General features: G+C 36.6%; 1 long non-coding RNA gene across 1 annotated transcript in view; it reads left to right on the forward strand.

The window, feature by feature from the left end:
- LOC106998558 (uncharacterized) overlaps positions 1-17279 on the forward strand; it is a 74871-nt gene extending 57592 nt beyond the window's left edge. The window contains exon 2 of the long non-coding RNA XR_013417581.1: positions 16078-17279. This is a non-coding gene — a long non-coding RNA (uncharacterized LOC106998558). The remainder of the gene's footprint in view (positions 1-16077) is intronic.
- Positions 17280-17729: the final 450 nt, after the last annotated feature.

The raw sequence follows: 17729 nt of genomic DNA on the forward strand, positions 1-17729 counted from the left end.
AGAATCAATTGACCCTCAAGTGATTCGGGCGACAGGGGAGTATATTTTCTTAAGGCCTCTCATTGCCGCTTAAGGAAGGCAGAGGGATTTTCTTCTTTTCCCTGAGTTATGGTGGACATCATTGAATAATTCATGGGCTTTTTCCTAATTCTTCTTAGTCTTTCTAGAACACAGGTCAACTGATGTTTATGACTCCAGTCCCCATGATCTGAGTCAAGGTCCCAGTGGGGATCCATACTGGGGACGGCTTGCTGACCAGTAGGGAATTTGTCCCTTTCTTCAGCAGTGATTCTATCATTTACTTGACTAAGATACCAGGTATCTCCAAACTCTCGGGCTGCAACTAAAGCCGCATTCTTTTCATTAAAGGCCAGGGTTTGATCTAACAATAGCTTGACATTTCTCCAAGCGAGATCAAAGGTTTGCCCTAGACCCTGTAGGACATCTATGTACCTATCAGGATCATCTAAAAACTTCCCCAGGTCTGCCTTGATTTGCTTTAAATCAGAGAGGGAGAAGGGGACATGCACCTGGGTTGGGCCAAATTCCCCTCCCCCTACAGCTTCAAGGGGACATAACCAATAGCCCGGGGTGGCGGGGGGTGGGGGTGCAGTTGTGGTCCTTTGGAGATTTCTTTGCTTATTTCCTTCTGGGTGGGGAAGATTAGAGGAAGATTATCATTAATAGGAAGGGGAGCTATAGGGAGGCTAGGATATGGGGGTAAGCTGAGAGGTCCTCCTGTGGGATGTAAATTGCAAATTTTACATAGTTGTGTATTCTCCTTCAATGAAAAGAAAGCTTGGACATAAGGTATTTCACTGCATTTGCCTTCCCTCTTACAGAAAAGGTCAAGCTGCAGGATAGTATTGTAATTTATACTTCCCTCAGGTGGCCATTTTTCCCCATCAGAGAGAGAATATTGGGAACAGGCCATAGTGCAGAAAAAAATGAGCCATCTCTTTTTCAGGGTTTGTGGGTCAAATTGGTCCCAATGACTTAGGATGCATTTCAAGGGTGAGCCTGTTGATGCCTGAGTGTTTTCCATCTGAAAGACAAAACCGCCCACGGTTTTGGTTTGTTTTGTTTCTCCCCCTGCCCAAGAACCCGCAACAGTCCCTGGACCCTGCTGATTGGAATAGTTGGGTTCACTGATACAGCAGCAGAAACACTAGTTTTCCTCTCAGACCACAAGGAGGACCGAGGAAGGTCAGATTTACTGGCCCTTACTGGTGCATTCTCAAAAACCTGTTAAGAGTCCTAAGCATTCTCCTGTTAGTATGGGACCTTACCCCGTCCTATTAAGATGTTATGCCCCTAAAATGAAGTGGAGGGCCATACCCTGAGGGAGGGGAGGAATCTCTAGAGTTGGAAGAGTGATGCCTTTTGTCCTCACTTATATGAATAGGAAGGATACAATTTCTGAGGCTCCCCATATCCTAGCTTCAGGAATAGCTTTTGTTAGGCCTGCTAGTCTGAAGAGGGATCCTAAAATTCCAGATAGTCCCCCCTATGATGGGGCTTTGGGCAAAAATTATATCTTTCTGATTGGTGAGCCTGGGTGCCTAAAGAAGATAACAGAGTCCTGAGGTTTAGAAATCATTCTTATAGGAAAAACTAGAAAAGCACCAGAGACAGGGAGTGATTTTTAGAAGCAGGACTAGTCTCAGAGAAGAGAGGCGAGAGAAAGTTTGTCTGGCAGGCATTAGGAACCAGGAGGCAAGGGTCAGGGTAGATAGAATAGATGGGCGAGTCTCACTTGGGTGACATGCCTTTGAGAGTTCCACTTATGGCCGCAGGGTCAACCAACTTGTTGTCAGGACCCTGGAGCTGAATGGCTTTCCTCTCTGTCGAACCTCATCTCAGCCCTGAAGTACAGGAAAAGCGGAAGCTGATTCCAGGCAAACCAATGCTCCCAACTCCAAAGAGTCAGAAGTTGTTAGAGAGCCGTTTCCCAAAAAGCTTGACACCCATGTCTTTAGTCCTGTGGCCGTGCTAGTCGCTTTTAACTGGCCAACAGTTGTTCTCCTGTGGGCAGGAGTGGGGGTCACAAGGTGCTCAGTGGGGGAGCTTCTGAGCCAGGAGAAGGAATTTCACAAGGTCAACCGCTCAGTTAAGGTGGGGCAGAAACAAATCACAATGGTGGAATGTCATCAGTTAAGGCAGGAACCAGCCATTTTCACTTCTTTTCTGATTCTTCACTTGCTTCAGGCCGTCTAGGTGTATACGTGCAGGTCACAGGGGATATGATGGCTTAGCTTGGGCTCAGAGGCCTGACAATAAGCATGTAGTTAAGGCTATAGTTCTATTAATGCCATATTTGGTGTACTTACCAATTCATAAAAATGGGTTTTCAATAAATTTGAACATACACACTCAGTGAAAAAAGATATTATTGTAAAAATGGCTATAAAAATATGGTTAATATTGGGTTAATATTGGATTCTGATATATTTCTTACCTGTGATCTCATTTTGTTTCCAGTTTTACTGAATATAACCAACCTTGGACATACAAAGATGTTGTTTTTATTTCTGAAATTACTCAGCTATAGTAAAGTATCAAGAATAGATATTTATATTTAAGAAGACTCACCCATCCCAGACTCTGAATTCGCTAATTAGCCAGTCAGAAAGAAGGATCACTAAGGAACAATTTACAATGCAATAAAAGTGATACGCTTTGTTTTCTGAATAACAGCAAAGCAAGAGGTTCCATAAGAATCCTGGCAGAGCAATCTTTCCACTTTCAATGTTGATCACTTAGATCTTGTGAAATTTGTGGTGATTTTTAGTATAAATGATTAGAAAAGCTATTATTTGTGCATAAGGGAAACCTAACTTAATTATATCCATAACTCAACAATTTGCTCAGTGCTTTTTTGTGCATTGGGAAATTATGTTTCAGAAAACCAAACCAAAACAAAACCAGTTGTTGACATTTTCTTTATTAGATTCAGCAAAAATCTTTCTTCATCTTTCATTAAAAGTGTTATTCTTGCAGCGTATACCAAGGCATCAGCAGCTCCCTACTCTTTAATCATTAGTTTGAAGTCTCTATTATTGTTCCTGGTGTGTATTGATATATACTGGAAAATTCTTAAGAGGCAGTTGGTGTAGAGGTTAAGATGTGAGCCATGGGCTCTGGACTGAGGCAGAGCCTGATGCAAATCTCAGCTCTGCAATTTGCTGGCTGTGTGAGCCCTGGTAAGTTAATCACTGTGAACTGCAGTTTACTTCATGATGTAATTCAGATAATAACAGCTGTGATACAATAGCATTATTATAAACATTAAGTAAGATAACATCTATCCGATTACCACTTAACACAGTGCCTGGTGCATAGTTTAAAATGCTTAATAAATGCTACCTGTAAATAGCTCCTAAAGTAAAAATTGGAGGCAACAAAGAGAATAATCACAAGCTGAAACTTGTCACTTTTGAAGTTATTATCTGTGACCCTTAACTAAAAATGTGTCATCTATTTAATATTTAACCAATTAATATGAATATCCTCTCTCATGTTGTCTCTAGACTTTAAGATAGTCTAATATTATTATTGCTATAAAAATCTGTTGGAAATAATTTTAAGATCATAAACAGAGTGCATTACATTTTCATTATGTTATAAGCAAAATTTCATTCCTACAAAATAAAATACTTATTTAACTCAAATAAGATATATTTCCTTTTGGCTAAACAAATATATTGCATTTTATAAGTAAAATATTTGGACTTGTCTGGCTTGTATCTGTCTTAAATCTTTTAGTAGATGTGGAAAACATGTTTATTTTTGCAGTGTTCAATAATTGTCTGCTAGGTTTTGTCACAGAATGCAAGCTCTAATTCAACTTCTGTTGAGAATTAGGCTTAAGTTATGATTGAGAATAAGGAAAATTATGAGCAAGGTGCCAATTATATCTTGAAATGTTTACCTCTAAACATTTTGTTCTAAGTTGCATATTTCATTTAAACATATCAATACTAATATTCTTTAATATTAGTCTACTCATTTAAGGGACTTTAGTTTTTTGTGTAAGAAACACGCAATTGATCAATGCATTTTCATAACCACACCTGTGGGAGGCCTCCATATTTAGATTTGAACCAGGAGACCACTATTGACAGTTTTCGCAAACAAAGACATAATATTAACCTAGGAGCCCAAATATGTGTAGTGAGTAAAACTCGCAATGGTTTGCCAGTTTTCTTATTACATTATTGCAAACTACAGAATTTGATTTTGTAAATTAAAGTATGCCAAACATCCTCAGAATCTAAGTGTTGCACTGACCAATATGGTAAGGCACTAGCCCCAAGTGACTATATGCCAAATTTAATTAAAATTTAAATTTAATACTTCAGTCCTTCAGTCCCACTGCTGCACTTCAAGAACGTAATTCCAAATAGGTAGCACTTTCGTATTAGAAAGTGCCTATATAGTTCCTGTCCATCACAGCAGGGTATTTCATTGGACAACACTAGTCTAGCGTTTCTGTTTTCTGTAGTAATGAAAAAGAACTACTGAAATAACATGAATAGTAACTAGTCATTCATTTTTTTCTTTTCATTCCTGTATTTTTCTCTGCTCACTTGTTTCTTATACTAATACAGAATTATCCGATAAGATTTCAGCCTAAAAATGGAAAAAGAATTCTTTGAATTAATAAATAATTGAGAAAAACAATCAAGAGTTAATTTTATGTTTTCTGAGGTATTTACAGAACAACATAGAAAAAAAAAAAACACCTGAGTGTTAGATGAATATTAACTTATACATAGAAATCTAAAATAAAGATCTATTTATCGGTGGCGAATTAGGCAAAAGTAGTTGACAAAATTCATTTCAATTTGTAGTACCACACATTTGAGAGAATCCTCCATTCTTTTCTCATATTTTCAAAAAATGATACATTTCAGCGTTATTTCTCCGCACCTACCGTTCTTAGAAAAAGTAGTTAATTTGAGGTTTTCCTTTTTTTTTTTTTCCTTTTTTTTTTTTCTTTTGAGATGGAGTCTCGCTCTGTCCGCCAGGCTGGAGTGCAGTGGTGCAATCTCGGCTAACTGCAACCTCCGCCTCCTGGTTCAAGTGATTCTCCTGCCTTAGTCTGCCGAGTAGCTGGGATTACCGGCACCCGCCACCACACCCGGCTAATTTTTCTAGTTTTAGTAGAGTTGGGGTTTCACCTTGCTGATCAGGCTGGTCTTAAGCTCTGAACTTCAAGTGATCCGCCCGCCTTGACCTCCCAAAGGGTTGGGATTACAGGCATGAGCCACCACGTCCAGCCCTTTGAGACTCTTGATACTTACTATGTCATTTCGCTAGTAGAGGGGAATCACTGGGCCCCAAAGCAGGTCTCTGCGTGTACTTGCTGAGACCAGCCTGTGCTCAGATGCAGCAGCCTCCTTCAGCCTGCTCTTTCACTCTGTGTCCAGGTACACTATGTTCTCGCTATGCAATTTTCTCTCCAGGACAGAGCTTTCTCTCTTTCTGTTTCAGGTTTAGATTGGCTTGTAGCAATGACTTGACTACAATTCAAACAATAAGGACCTCACTTCAGTCCCAGATCTAAGCACAGTCTGTAAAGAAGCTTTTACCTGAGAGTCCTACATTGCTCGACTATTTAAAAAAATGGTTCCCATAGAACTATTAGTTCTCTATCATTTGTTCCATTAGCCTGAACCTGGGGGGGAATAAGATTTTTTTAATAAATGGAAAGCACAATGTACAATAGTGTTTCTTAAGCTTTTTTGGTTATCCCCTCCACCCTGCTTGCCAAGGAGCCTTTTTAGACATTTTTTCCCTAATCCCCCACTATGAAATTATAATACCCCAGATATGCTGTATCTGTAATTACTGTATGTATGTCTGTGCTTAATATTGTACATTAAAGAGATAAGAATTTTCCACCTTCCAATAATGAAGTTTCATCCCCTTGGGGGCGATATTGCCCTCTTTGATAATGTTTGACATACAGGAATTGAAACATCAGAAGTAGATACTACTTCCAATACTGCAGAACATTGTCAAGTATATTTCAAAGTGTTTAGCTTGCCTGAGTGTGGAAATTAAGAAAATTTTTTTTCTTCCTGCATGCATCATAATTTGCATACATCAATAGTGATGTAAGTAAGGAAATAACTTCTTTGGGCTTTCTGAAAAGTCATAGTATCTGAAATCACCTGGCCCTTGACCTTAAAGATCTTATGTCATTCTACTCCAGCATTTTTCACTGTAATTGCTTATAGGCAGGGATGGATTTTAGACGAATGAGGGACAAGGACATGGAGAAAGAACAGAGAAATGGCTGTAGATACCTAGATGATGGCATATAGTACATTTTTAACTTTCCAATAACCATTAATTCAAACCCATTAGCCAATAGCTTGCTCATGTTTCTTTTGAAGCCTCCTAAGACAACAGTTGACACCTGGAGAACATCTCTTACTCCCCAACTTCAATTTCGAAAAGAAAATAATGTTCAAATGTTGAGCACTGAATTCAATAAGAGAAATCAGTTATAGATTAAGGTAATAATTGCTAAGATTTACACTAACCTGTTTTTTCACTTGGTCAAAAATTTCCTCCATATTAGTTGATAAATCAAGAAATCTTTACAATTAAAATAATTAAAATAAAAGGAGTTTCATTGGTATTTTCTTTCATTATGCTTTATAAAATTAATAGAAAGAAGAATATGGAATTTCAAAGAGTAACATATTATTCTTAAAATGTATTCAATTAAAGTAATGCAGGCAAAAATACACTCTCTAATGTATTCTATCATGCATTCCCTCATTCAGTGAATATTCCCTGGGGCCTACTATGTGCCAGGCATTATGTGCCAGAGGAAAACATATCTTCTTAAGAAGTCAGTGCTAAGTGATTGTTCTTGTTCATATTTGGATCCCTTTTCAGGTGAGTTTCTTACAAGAAAATAGCTTAGCGTCTTTTCCCTTTGTTAAGTTCCTTAATGAAATTAGGCTTAGGAAGACAGAGTTCCCTATTCCCTCCTTTCTCTTCCTAAATCTTTACTGTATGTTGACAGTAAATATTAAAAACTTTCTGACTGTACTTACCACATTCTGAGGCATTTCAGTGAGGAGCAGAAACATTCCATTAAATCAACTCCAGTCACGTAAGGTTTTGGTGCTCTCCTTTTCACCTTTTTTTTTCCACATAGAAACTTAATCTTGCAGCGGCTAAGTGAATATAACTTAGATTAAATTATTACTTTCACAAACAACTCAAGAATACTTAGTTCTTCTCCCTGTTCATTAGCTTCTATCTTTATATTTCTTATCAAATATAAAATTAAGAGAATTTATATCATAAATTCTCTCAAATGCACTTAAAATAATTTCGTGATTAAAAAACTAATATTATCTGCCTACGCTAGTCTGAGTTTCCTACATAGCCTACAATTGTTATTTATTCACTTTGGGGAAAGAAGGAAAAAGTTTTAAATAGTTACACTCCATTCATTAAAATCCTTTATTTTCTAGTGTCTAAAATATTTCAATATGTTTAGGAAGAAAAAAAATCCTCTTATTGTGAGGTTGATAATGTATTCAAAGCATTTTTCTATTATGTAGTGAATTTAAAAAGCACATACAGAAAGAACACAAGTGGTAACAGAAAAGTGAGGATCATCTAACCCTACCTCACAGCCTAAGACAAGAATGCTATCACTTGTTTCTGTGAGGTCATCAAGTGTCAAGGACAGAGTTCCTCCATGGGGAGCTAACACCTGACATTTTGCACAGAAAGGTGTCTCCCAGAATTACCTCACACTCTGCATAGATATAGAGATTACTCCCATCTTCAGTGAGTTTGAGAGGGGCCTATAAATAGGATCAGGTGAGGTCTGAATAAGCAGTGATGTGTATCTGATCTTCTGATCCAGAATGAAATGAAAACATAATTACTTAACATGCAATGTGCTTTTAAAATGCAGAGATGTAATCCTTATATTATTTTTGTATGTCTCTCATTTTTACCTTTGTTTAGAGGTAGTATCCTGCCCTATTAAGTATGTAGATATGGAGAACATTAAATAAGAAGATAGCTTTTCATTATTTATTTAGGCAGAACATACAGTACTTGAAATCTGTGGGTTGCCATGAGGTTCCCATGGCAACTCTTCTATGGATAAGAATGCCTGACTAGGCTGGTAGCCTTGCTGTTAGCATCACCAGCCATAGCATCATTTGCGGATACGGTACTCTCCCCAATTCTGCGGTTTCACTTTTCATGGTTTCAGTTACCTTCAGTCAACCATGGTCTGAAAATAGTTGAGGTAAAATCAGGTATTTTGAGAGAGAGACAGAGAACACATTCACATTACTCTTACTACAAAATGTTGTTATAATTGTCCTATTTTATTTTTATTGTTGTTAATCTCTTACTGTGCCTATTTCCTAAATTAAACTTTATCATAGGTATGTAAGTATAGGAAAAATCATGGTGTATATATATAGGGTTGGCTACTATTTGTGATTTCGGGCATCCACTGGGGTCTTGGGACACATCCCCCAAGGCTCAGGGGGAACTACTGTATCATCATCTTAATTTTGAAAGTTAACTTGTACATGAATTTTGTATATTCTGTTACTGCTCTGGAAATCTAAGGTCAAGCACAAGTGATGTTTATTTGCTTTAATACATTTCCACTGAAAGAGGAAAGGAACTAGAGACAAGATTTTAATCTTTCCGTTTTGTTTTTGGTTTTCCTATTTTTGTTTCCATCAAGTTAAACTCTACTATGGATTTTTGTAACTCACAATTGATGAGCTCTAGCACTTTGTAGCGTAGTTATTTACATATTTAGTCTTAGGAACCTGAAACCATAATCTCTAGGGATTTATTTATAGTTTAAAAAATGGACTAAAGGCCTACATAAAAACGGATAGAGCTGCTTGAGTTTTGTTTCTCCCTCTATAATAACCAGAAATTGTATTCCTCTTCACATATTAAACACCGGAAACATTTTTAAAAAGGTAAACTCCAAAAATTCCTTTTTGAAAGTTCCTCAGAAAACTCCTTATTAATTTATATCTGGCAAAAAAATCTCTTTTTGGTAGATTTCTGGACATAACTTCATCTATTGCATAACTACCTTTTGTTTTTTTCACAAGTGACAAGTGTTGAATATATACTTCTAGATATAAAGCTGAAAGACTGATTTGGTGTTAAAGAAATAGGTGAATATGAGTCAAGTTAGAAAGGAATTGAATACCAGAGGAGAGGGAGGAAGTAGTGGGAAAATGTCTTTGACGGTTGTCAACCCATTTGAAATATTTAAATTCAGAGTGCTATCCCTAGAGAATTGGAAAGTAGGTTAATTCTTTAACCACCATTATTCCCTCCCCATCTCTGAGCATAAAGTAAAAGTAATATACAATCCTTATTGTTCTTCTATTTTGTTTTGTTTTGAAACACAAAATAAAATGAAATAGAACGAGCTTGAGCAACTGGAAGGATGGAGTTGTCATAAACTGAGGGAGCAGAAATGTCCAGTGGTGCAAGTTTGGGATGAATTTAGAATTCATTTTGGACACATTAATGTATCTATTAGTCATTTAAATAAAGATGTCAGGGGGTTTGTGCATTTCTGAGTCTGAGTGTCTGGAAGAGAAATGTGTACATAGAAAACATAAATGTGACCCTCTTACCTTAAGAGACAGGGAAAAGAGAACAATTAGAAAAGAGGACCGAGAAGTAGAGCCACTGCTGGTGTTTTGCTCTAGGTAAACGGCATTTCTTGGAATTGTGCACTAGGTGGCTCATCTGAGAGTGAGCCGTGAACTAGGAGGAGAAAAAAGTAAAAGAGTTTGGTGTCCTGGAAGCCAAGTGGGAAACATTTTAAGGAGCAGAAAATTTTATCAATCACGCAGTTAAGTATGATGAAGACTGAGATCAGACCATCATAGTTTGCATTGTAAAAGCCATTGATGACTTTGAAAAGGGCAGTTTCCACTAATGGAGGGGGAAGCCTGATTAGAATAAGCTACAGAGGAAATGAGAGAAGAGGAATTGGGAGTCTGAGATTATTAATAATTTTGCAAAAGAAAGCAGAACAGCTCAGTAGCCGGTGAAATGGACCAAGGCAAAGATTAAAAAAATAATAATAAAGGAGAGATAATAGCAATTTTACAAAAAGGAAAAAATGGCGAGGGGAGAAAGAATTGCTAGAGTTCTCTCTCTCAGTAAGCAAAGGCAGTGCACAAATGAAGTGATTAGCTTTAAGTAAAAACACTCTGTAAAGAAGGCAGTCATAGGATATTGAGGAAAAAAGCAAGTTAGTAGGTGAACATGGTGATGGAAATCTGAATGTGTTTGAGGTATCACAGGTTGGATTCACTGGAAGCAAATACTGAGATGGAGTTTGGAATACTGAATATGTGTTAGGGATCAACACTTAGGGAAGGGAGAGAGAGGAAACAAATGGATGGAGGAGAAATTCAAACTACAGTACATGCCTGGCAAAACTTAACCAACACAAAGATAGCTCTGGATCTGTTCCTCCAGCCTTTATGCTGCCCTCAACCACTCCTGGAAATGGACACTGGATTTGAGCTTCCCCTAGAAGGGTGCATTCTGGGATCTCCAAAAGTGAGATGGACTTTATAGTTGCTGAATGCTGGAAGACATCTGCTGATCCCGGCAGCTACGGTATAAGGCTGTTTTTGTGAAAAGGGATGTGGATGATACAGCTTTGTGTCCACCCAGTGGAATTGTTTCCATTTTCTCAGTACAAAGAGGAAGCAAAACTGCTACTGTGGAGTGAGGAGGGGCAGTGAAATCAGGGAATGGAGGGCTTGAAGGTTGTACAGGAGTTATGAAATTGTTACCTTGGTGAGTGACAAGTGAATGGACTAGGAAAAAAATACTGCAGCTTTAAAGCTCCCTCTTAGGTTTGGTAGTTATGAATCTCAAGTGATACCAGACAGCATGAGTGTTGGGTTTTCTCTGATCATGTTCAACTCTATATGTGTAGATTCAGGAGCAGAGGGAGAGAGAGGAAGAAAAATTGAGACATCAAACCATTAGTAGGAGGCCAGATTATTTAGAGACTTGTCAGTCATTTAAGGATCTTGTCTTTTGTTTCCCAGTTAGATAGCAAACCCTTCAGGGTTCCTTTTAATCCTTTTGGTTTTGAGAAATAATACATATATATATATAGATAGTTCCACAGAACATAAGTGCATAGCTCAAAAAACTATCACAAGGCAATCACCCTTGTTACCTTAGTCAAGCCAAGGAAGAGAGTACGGCCAGCACAGAGACGGTCCCCTCTGGTCCTCTCCCAATTATTATTCCCTTCTCCATTTTGATAATTCCTCTCCTAACATTTATGGTAATCCCTTTGCTGTTTGTTTGTTTGTTTGTAATATGCCATCAAAACTTGTAAGGTTTGTTGGTTTTATTTTTTCATCTTTTCAGAAATGCAATTAGACCGTATATCCTTTTTGTGTCTGGCAGTTTTGCTCTCCATCATGTTTTTGAGATGCACCCACATTGTTGCATTTGTAAGTTCAGCTGCCCACAGGATCAGACTTGAAGCTTGGTTTTCAGAAATTTTAACCCTGCAGCTACAGGAGATATTTCTGTGTGTGTCTGTGTTTTCCAGGACAATTACAGAAGTTTCCTGGATCCCTACTGAGGTTGTGGATTAGGATTTAAAGCCATGAACTCATCTTTTCCTTCCTCCACATCCTGCAGTACACTTAGTAGAAATCAAATGATGCAAAGTAAAATTCACTGGTAAAGATATCTGGACCTGGGGTATTTGCTGTGGGAAGATTTTTTTTTTTTTTTTTTTTTTTCCCATATGGCTTCTACTTAATAGAGGACTACTCTGATAATTTATTCACTTATGTATCCATTTTTGTAAGTTTGTTTTTCTAGAAATGTGTCTATATCACTTACATTTTTACATTTTATTGGCACAAAGTTATTCATAATATTGTCCTATTTCCTATGACGGTTATCTTAATTATAAAAATGTAACAGTCAACTAGATTTTCCTCATAATGTCATCATAAATAAATTTCAAAAGGTAGGATCATTAGGACCACGGGCATGAAAGACTCTGTACATCTTTTTCTAAGTTACTCTCAATAAAGTTTGATACTATTGGTGGTATAGGACAATAATTTTTTTGAAGTCTTTGCCATACTCAGTATGATAATCATGTTTCTATTTATTTTTTGTCAGTTTGATATACTCAAAATAGTATTCTTAATTTTATTTTTATTTCTTTAGGTTTATTTGGAAGGTTGGGCAATATGTTTGCAAATTTTTATTGGTATTTTTTTGTGTGTGACTTGGCTGACACATCCTGTAGGTTCCATTTTGATTTAAATGATTAAACAGGCAAAATCTACCAACAGAAAAAAAGTCAAGTTCTTTCAATATGACCACTGACCAGTGTTACTAATAGGAAATCACTACTGAAAATACAAGTTGTACCCTTTATAATGTGTACAAATGCGACAAAATCTTGCAGCTATTTTGCATAATTCTTCCCTATCAGCTTTATTTGTAGAGATCTATTTCTATGCATAATTTTCAAAGTAAAACAAAAAACTACATGTTTGCCAAATTATTATGTATACTAATAACATCAATATGACACTAAATTGCCTTGTGAAGCAAAATTGATTTATTTAATAAACCAATAAAGTCTAAGTTCTTGCTAAACTTATTCTAAATAAATTCCTAAAATTGACACAATATGGCAATCTAATGACGCATCATCAGTTTTTGATTGATAGTGAGTTAATGTTAATAAACAATAATCCAGTTTCCAGCTAATTAATAGGTTCAAAAATGTTATGAAGTTTTAACCCAGTGCTGTATACATAAATGAAACCCTTGAAAATGTGTAGTTTAATTATGTAACTGCTACCACAAGTGTCCTTATTATGGAATTTTGAGAAAATTATAATTGGATGAATAGAAAAGTGTATCACTGAGTTAACACTGAATTATTTTTGTTCGTGCATGTGTGTGTATGTGTGTGTGTGTGTGAGAGAGATCTGTATTATGGCATATGTGGGTATTAAATATGTGCTGATTAGTTTCTAGCAGAATTTCTTAGCACTAATGTCTCCTTAAATATAACAGTTTTTTTTCCTTAGTCTTTGTTATAATATTTCTTCTTCTCTTTGTCAATTCCGACTTTTGAAAATCCTGTGGTTTACTAGTGCCTTTGAGGAAGCCTACAACGGTGGCTACAAGCTCAGATCCTGGGATCAGACAACTCTTGTGTTCCATATGATTTCATCAAGTACTAGCTGCAAGAAATCAAACAAAATCTTTAACCTATACAAGTCTTCACTTTTCTTCCTTATAAAATGATAATGTTTACTACCTCACAAAACTGTTGTGAAGATGTAAACACACAAAAGATGCAAAATATATCCTTTTTTTCAGGGACTACCACTCTACCTAGCCACTCAAACCATAAATAAAGCCGAGAGTCATTCCAGACACCTTCCTTTTGCAGCCCAATCCCTAACATTACAAGTCCTGTCAATTCATGTCTCATTACTTCCAGGATAAAATCCAAACTCCTTAGAAAGGCCCCAAAGGTCTCCTGTCACCTGACTTCCAATTACTTTCTAGCTCTAGGAATTGTTTTCTTCTGTTCCATCCTTGTACAGTCTTCATACCCGTCATACCTATCTATCTGCTGGTTTCAAAACATGCTGAGCTGTTTTACAGTTCTACGGCTTTTCTCAGGTTTATCTTTTATTTTATAAGATTCAGCCCTAAGATCATGTTCTCTGTGAATTATTGCCTACCTTCCTCCTCTTCCCATCTTTACCTAAGGTGGAGCAGACTTTTCTCACTTCTATGTTCCCACTATACCCTGTAAAAACATATACTGGTATTAGAGCACCTAGTATCCTTATTTATCCATTTTCTACTATTGCACTCAGGATTGCATTCCCAGCATCAAATGACTGACCAATAATAAGCACAAAACAAATGTTCATTGAATGAACGAATATATTAAGTTTCAATGGCTCTCTAAACCTAATTTCACTAGGTTGGTTCGTTAACGGAAATATTAACAGCAACTTATATGTACTTCCCCACTTGTTGCTCCAAGAGATTTACAGGTTTGTGCTTCTATTTTTTTTTTTTTCATGTTTTCAAGTAAATCTAAGTACATGACCTCAGATGACTTTCTCATCCTGAAGCTATTTTACAAAGTAGAGAAAACTAGAAAGGGAAAGCAAATGTCTCCTAGGATACTAAGTCTTCTCTTTATTCTTTATTTTTAAACTCCCTAGAAGCATTATATATATGTGTGTGTGGATATATACATATTATATATGTATATATGTATATATATTATATATATACACACACACACACACATCATGCATTATTCATTGCTGTCTGTAAAGGTCAGCACTCAGGTATATTTATGAATAGAACAGCATGGATACACTCTTACTGAATGATCATAGAGATCAACCCAAAAACCTTGCAGCAGATTGATTATCCTTAATCATTTGGTAGCCAAATTTTGGTATCATCTAAAGTTCAGTTTTTTTAAGCAAATTGTATTATCCTAGGGAAAAAAAATAATTTTTCTAAAATGCTGTTATTTCCACATTAGAGATGATAGGGTCCTCTCAAAACCAGTTCCAAGAAAAAGAGAATTCATGTTCCATTTATCTTTCGGAGCCATTTTTAATGAACAACTGACCTGGAAATCTATGCTAAAATAGGTTTATGATACCTTGTGAAATACTTTCAAGTCATTAAATAAAAAGAATCCTCACTAATGCTTGTCGTTATAATCTTGAATCCACACATATAAACCACTATACTCTAGAAACACAAAGAATTCCAGGGGTGATGAATCAGAAAGTGGCATCTAGAAACAAGGTTTCAGTTACTGTCTCTCAAGTAGCTTCTCTGTACTAGAGTAGGGATAGGTGTGATAAAACAGCGCTGGTCCTCAGATAATACTCTAACAGAAAAGATGATTTAAGCAATCAATTACAATAAAATGTCATGAGGATATGAGAATGGAAGTAGAGCACTGTATGAGAACTGAAGTCTATTCTCACATCTCATGTTACATTCACAGACAGAAATAAAACATTTTTGGCCAGGAGCGGTGGCTCATGCCTGTAATCCCAGCACTTTGGGAGGCCAAGGCAGGTAGATCACCTGAGGTCAGGAGTTTGCGACTAGCCTGGCCAACATGGCGAAACCCTGTCTCTACTAAAAACACAAAAATTAGCCGGGTGTGGTGGCACATGCCTGTAGTCCCAGCTACTTGGGAGACTGAGGCACAAGAATCACTTAAACCTGGAGGTAGAGGCTGCAGTGAGCCAGTATCGCGCCACTGCACTCCAGGCTGGGCGACAGAGAGAGACCCTGTCTCAAAAATAATAATAATAATAATAATAATAATAATAAATAAATACAACTTATTTTAAATGAGCATTTGTAAGGGTCATTGCTACTTGCCCACATTAGGAACTGTCATGACATATCTATCCAGTCCAGCCAGCTATGTGAAAACATACCTGGATGGGTCCTTTGACTAGAACTTTATGAGAACTAACAAAATATTAATTAGCATGATTGAATCTACTTTTTTGTAAGGGCAATTTATACATCTTGCTTTTCTATAACAAAAATAAATTATGCAACTCTAAGACTTACATACAAACTTTCAGGTCCTCTAAGTAAATGGAGAGACACCTTAGTCTATTAGGCCTATGAGAAGGTCTCATTCTGGTCTTAATTTCTCTCCTTCCAGAAACTTTTCTGAATGATTTTCTATGTTCCATTTGGAGCTTTTCCTTTTCTGTTGTTGCATATGGGCATTTTTAAAGTATTTGTAGAATGTCCTTAGAATTTGTGTGGACTTGCTCAGATTTCACTGTTGATCACAATATGCCTGGAATGAACTTTATAAAATAGAGACCAACCATGACACGTGTTCAGCTGAATATAGTGCCCCTTCTTTTAATGTAAGAATGATTTTCTATTTATGTCCTAAATGACAGACTCTCTGTCTCCAGCCTCTTTTTCTGTCTTCAGATACTACTTTGAAAACAAGATGAAAGCCATGGAATCTCCGAGAAAAATGTACATCTTACAGACTTTCAGTGAGTTCTGGAACACCAGGAACCTAGAGTCCACACGAATGAACAGCAGTTTCCTAACCTAATGCGAGAGACTTAAGATTTCTTCTGCGTCCCATGATCTTCTAATAATTGTCTTCTTAGCAAGACTAGACACAGCTCCAAGAAATGTGCACTACCATGAATGTCTTCCAGCTATCTTCTATGACAGCATTTCCCAGTGCATTCTGTGGAATAATGGTACAGGGTGATGTTCTATGAAGAAAAATAAATATGGAAAGTAATATATTCCACAGTCCGTACATTAGATTGCCTACACAACAGCAATGTGCTGTAGTTTAATAGGATTTGAATGAATAAAATTAATGCTCACAGCTATTTTCTTCTGCCGGCAAATATTTTTCTGACCATAATCTTGCTAAACAGAATTCATCTGAACTTATGTTGTTGCCAACAAATATACGAACAATTATACCTAATCAAAAACAAAAACCAAACTGATGTTCAAGAAAATTAATCATTTGCTTTGAATAAATCAGCTATTAAGAAAGCTTACATAATTGAGTCTGACAGTGCCAAATCATGTCTGAGATGAAACACTGCATGATACATAATCAAACAGATATTTGCAAGAGCTGTGGGTTGGGGGAGAGTGCAAATGTTTCCCAGCACTCCTGTATGTCATGGGAGCACACAATAAAACACTTGAAGAACTGCAATAATAAAAGGTTTAAAGAGCTGCAATAATAGGTTTTGCACACTGTAGTGGCTACTGATACTGAGAACATTTTAGAAGTTCATCTCTATCATCTAAACACTACACACCACCACAATCTATTTATTACGTCTTAATAGGAATTCTATGCTAATATTTTATCCCTTTGCATCTGCTCTGTTTTACTATTTGGGTCATATCTCTTGTTAGAAACAATGTTTGACCCATCTATTCTCAATATAAATAAAAAGCTTTTAACACATAAACAAGGTCAATTTGTTCTGTTTGAAAGATGGAGTAATGGAACTAACTGTAAGATATGCAATGTAAAATTTATTCCCATTTCACCTTTATATGAGTAGAAATGAGAGGTACTCAACCAAAATATGCATAACAATTACGCTTTCTGTACTAGCCTTCAAATAAATATGTATTTATACAAATAATAGTGTAAATGTATGCTTTCTATAGAATGCAAAGAAAATATTTGATGTTTTTCTTTATGGCTTATTTTCATTATTAAGTATTTTACCATTTGATACACGAATTTGTACTTTGTTTTCAGGTAATTGCATATATCTAGTCTGCCAATGACAGCAATTTATCATTGCACAGAGTCAAAAATGAGATGTAATTTTATTGCTGCTAGTAGCTCAAAACAAGTACTTTGGTCTAATTTATTTATTTATTTATTTTTGAGACGGAGTCTCGCTTTGTCAACAGCTGTAGTAGAGTGATCTAGGCTCGCTGCAACCTCCGCCTCTCGGGTTCAAGCAATTCTCCTGCCTCAGACTCCCGAGGAGCTGGAATTACAGGGATGCACCACCACACCCAGCTAATTTTTGTGTTTTAGTAGAGACGGAGTTTCACCATGTTGGCCAGGCTGGTCTCAA

Source organism: Macaca mulatta, chromosome 5, assembly GCF_049350105.2.
Source record: "Macaca mulatta isolate MMU2019108-1 chromosome 5, T2T-MMU8v2.0, whole genome shotgun sequence".
Lineage (NCBI taxonomy): Eukaryota > Metazoa > Chordata > Mammalia > Primates > Cercopithecidae > Macaca > Macaca mulatta.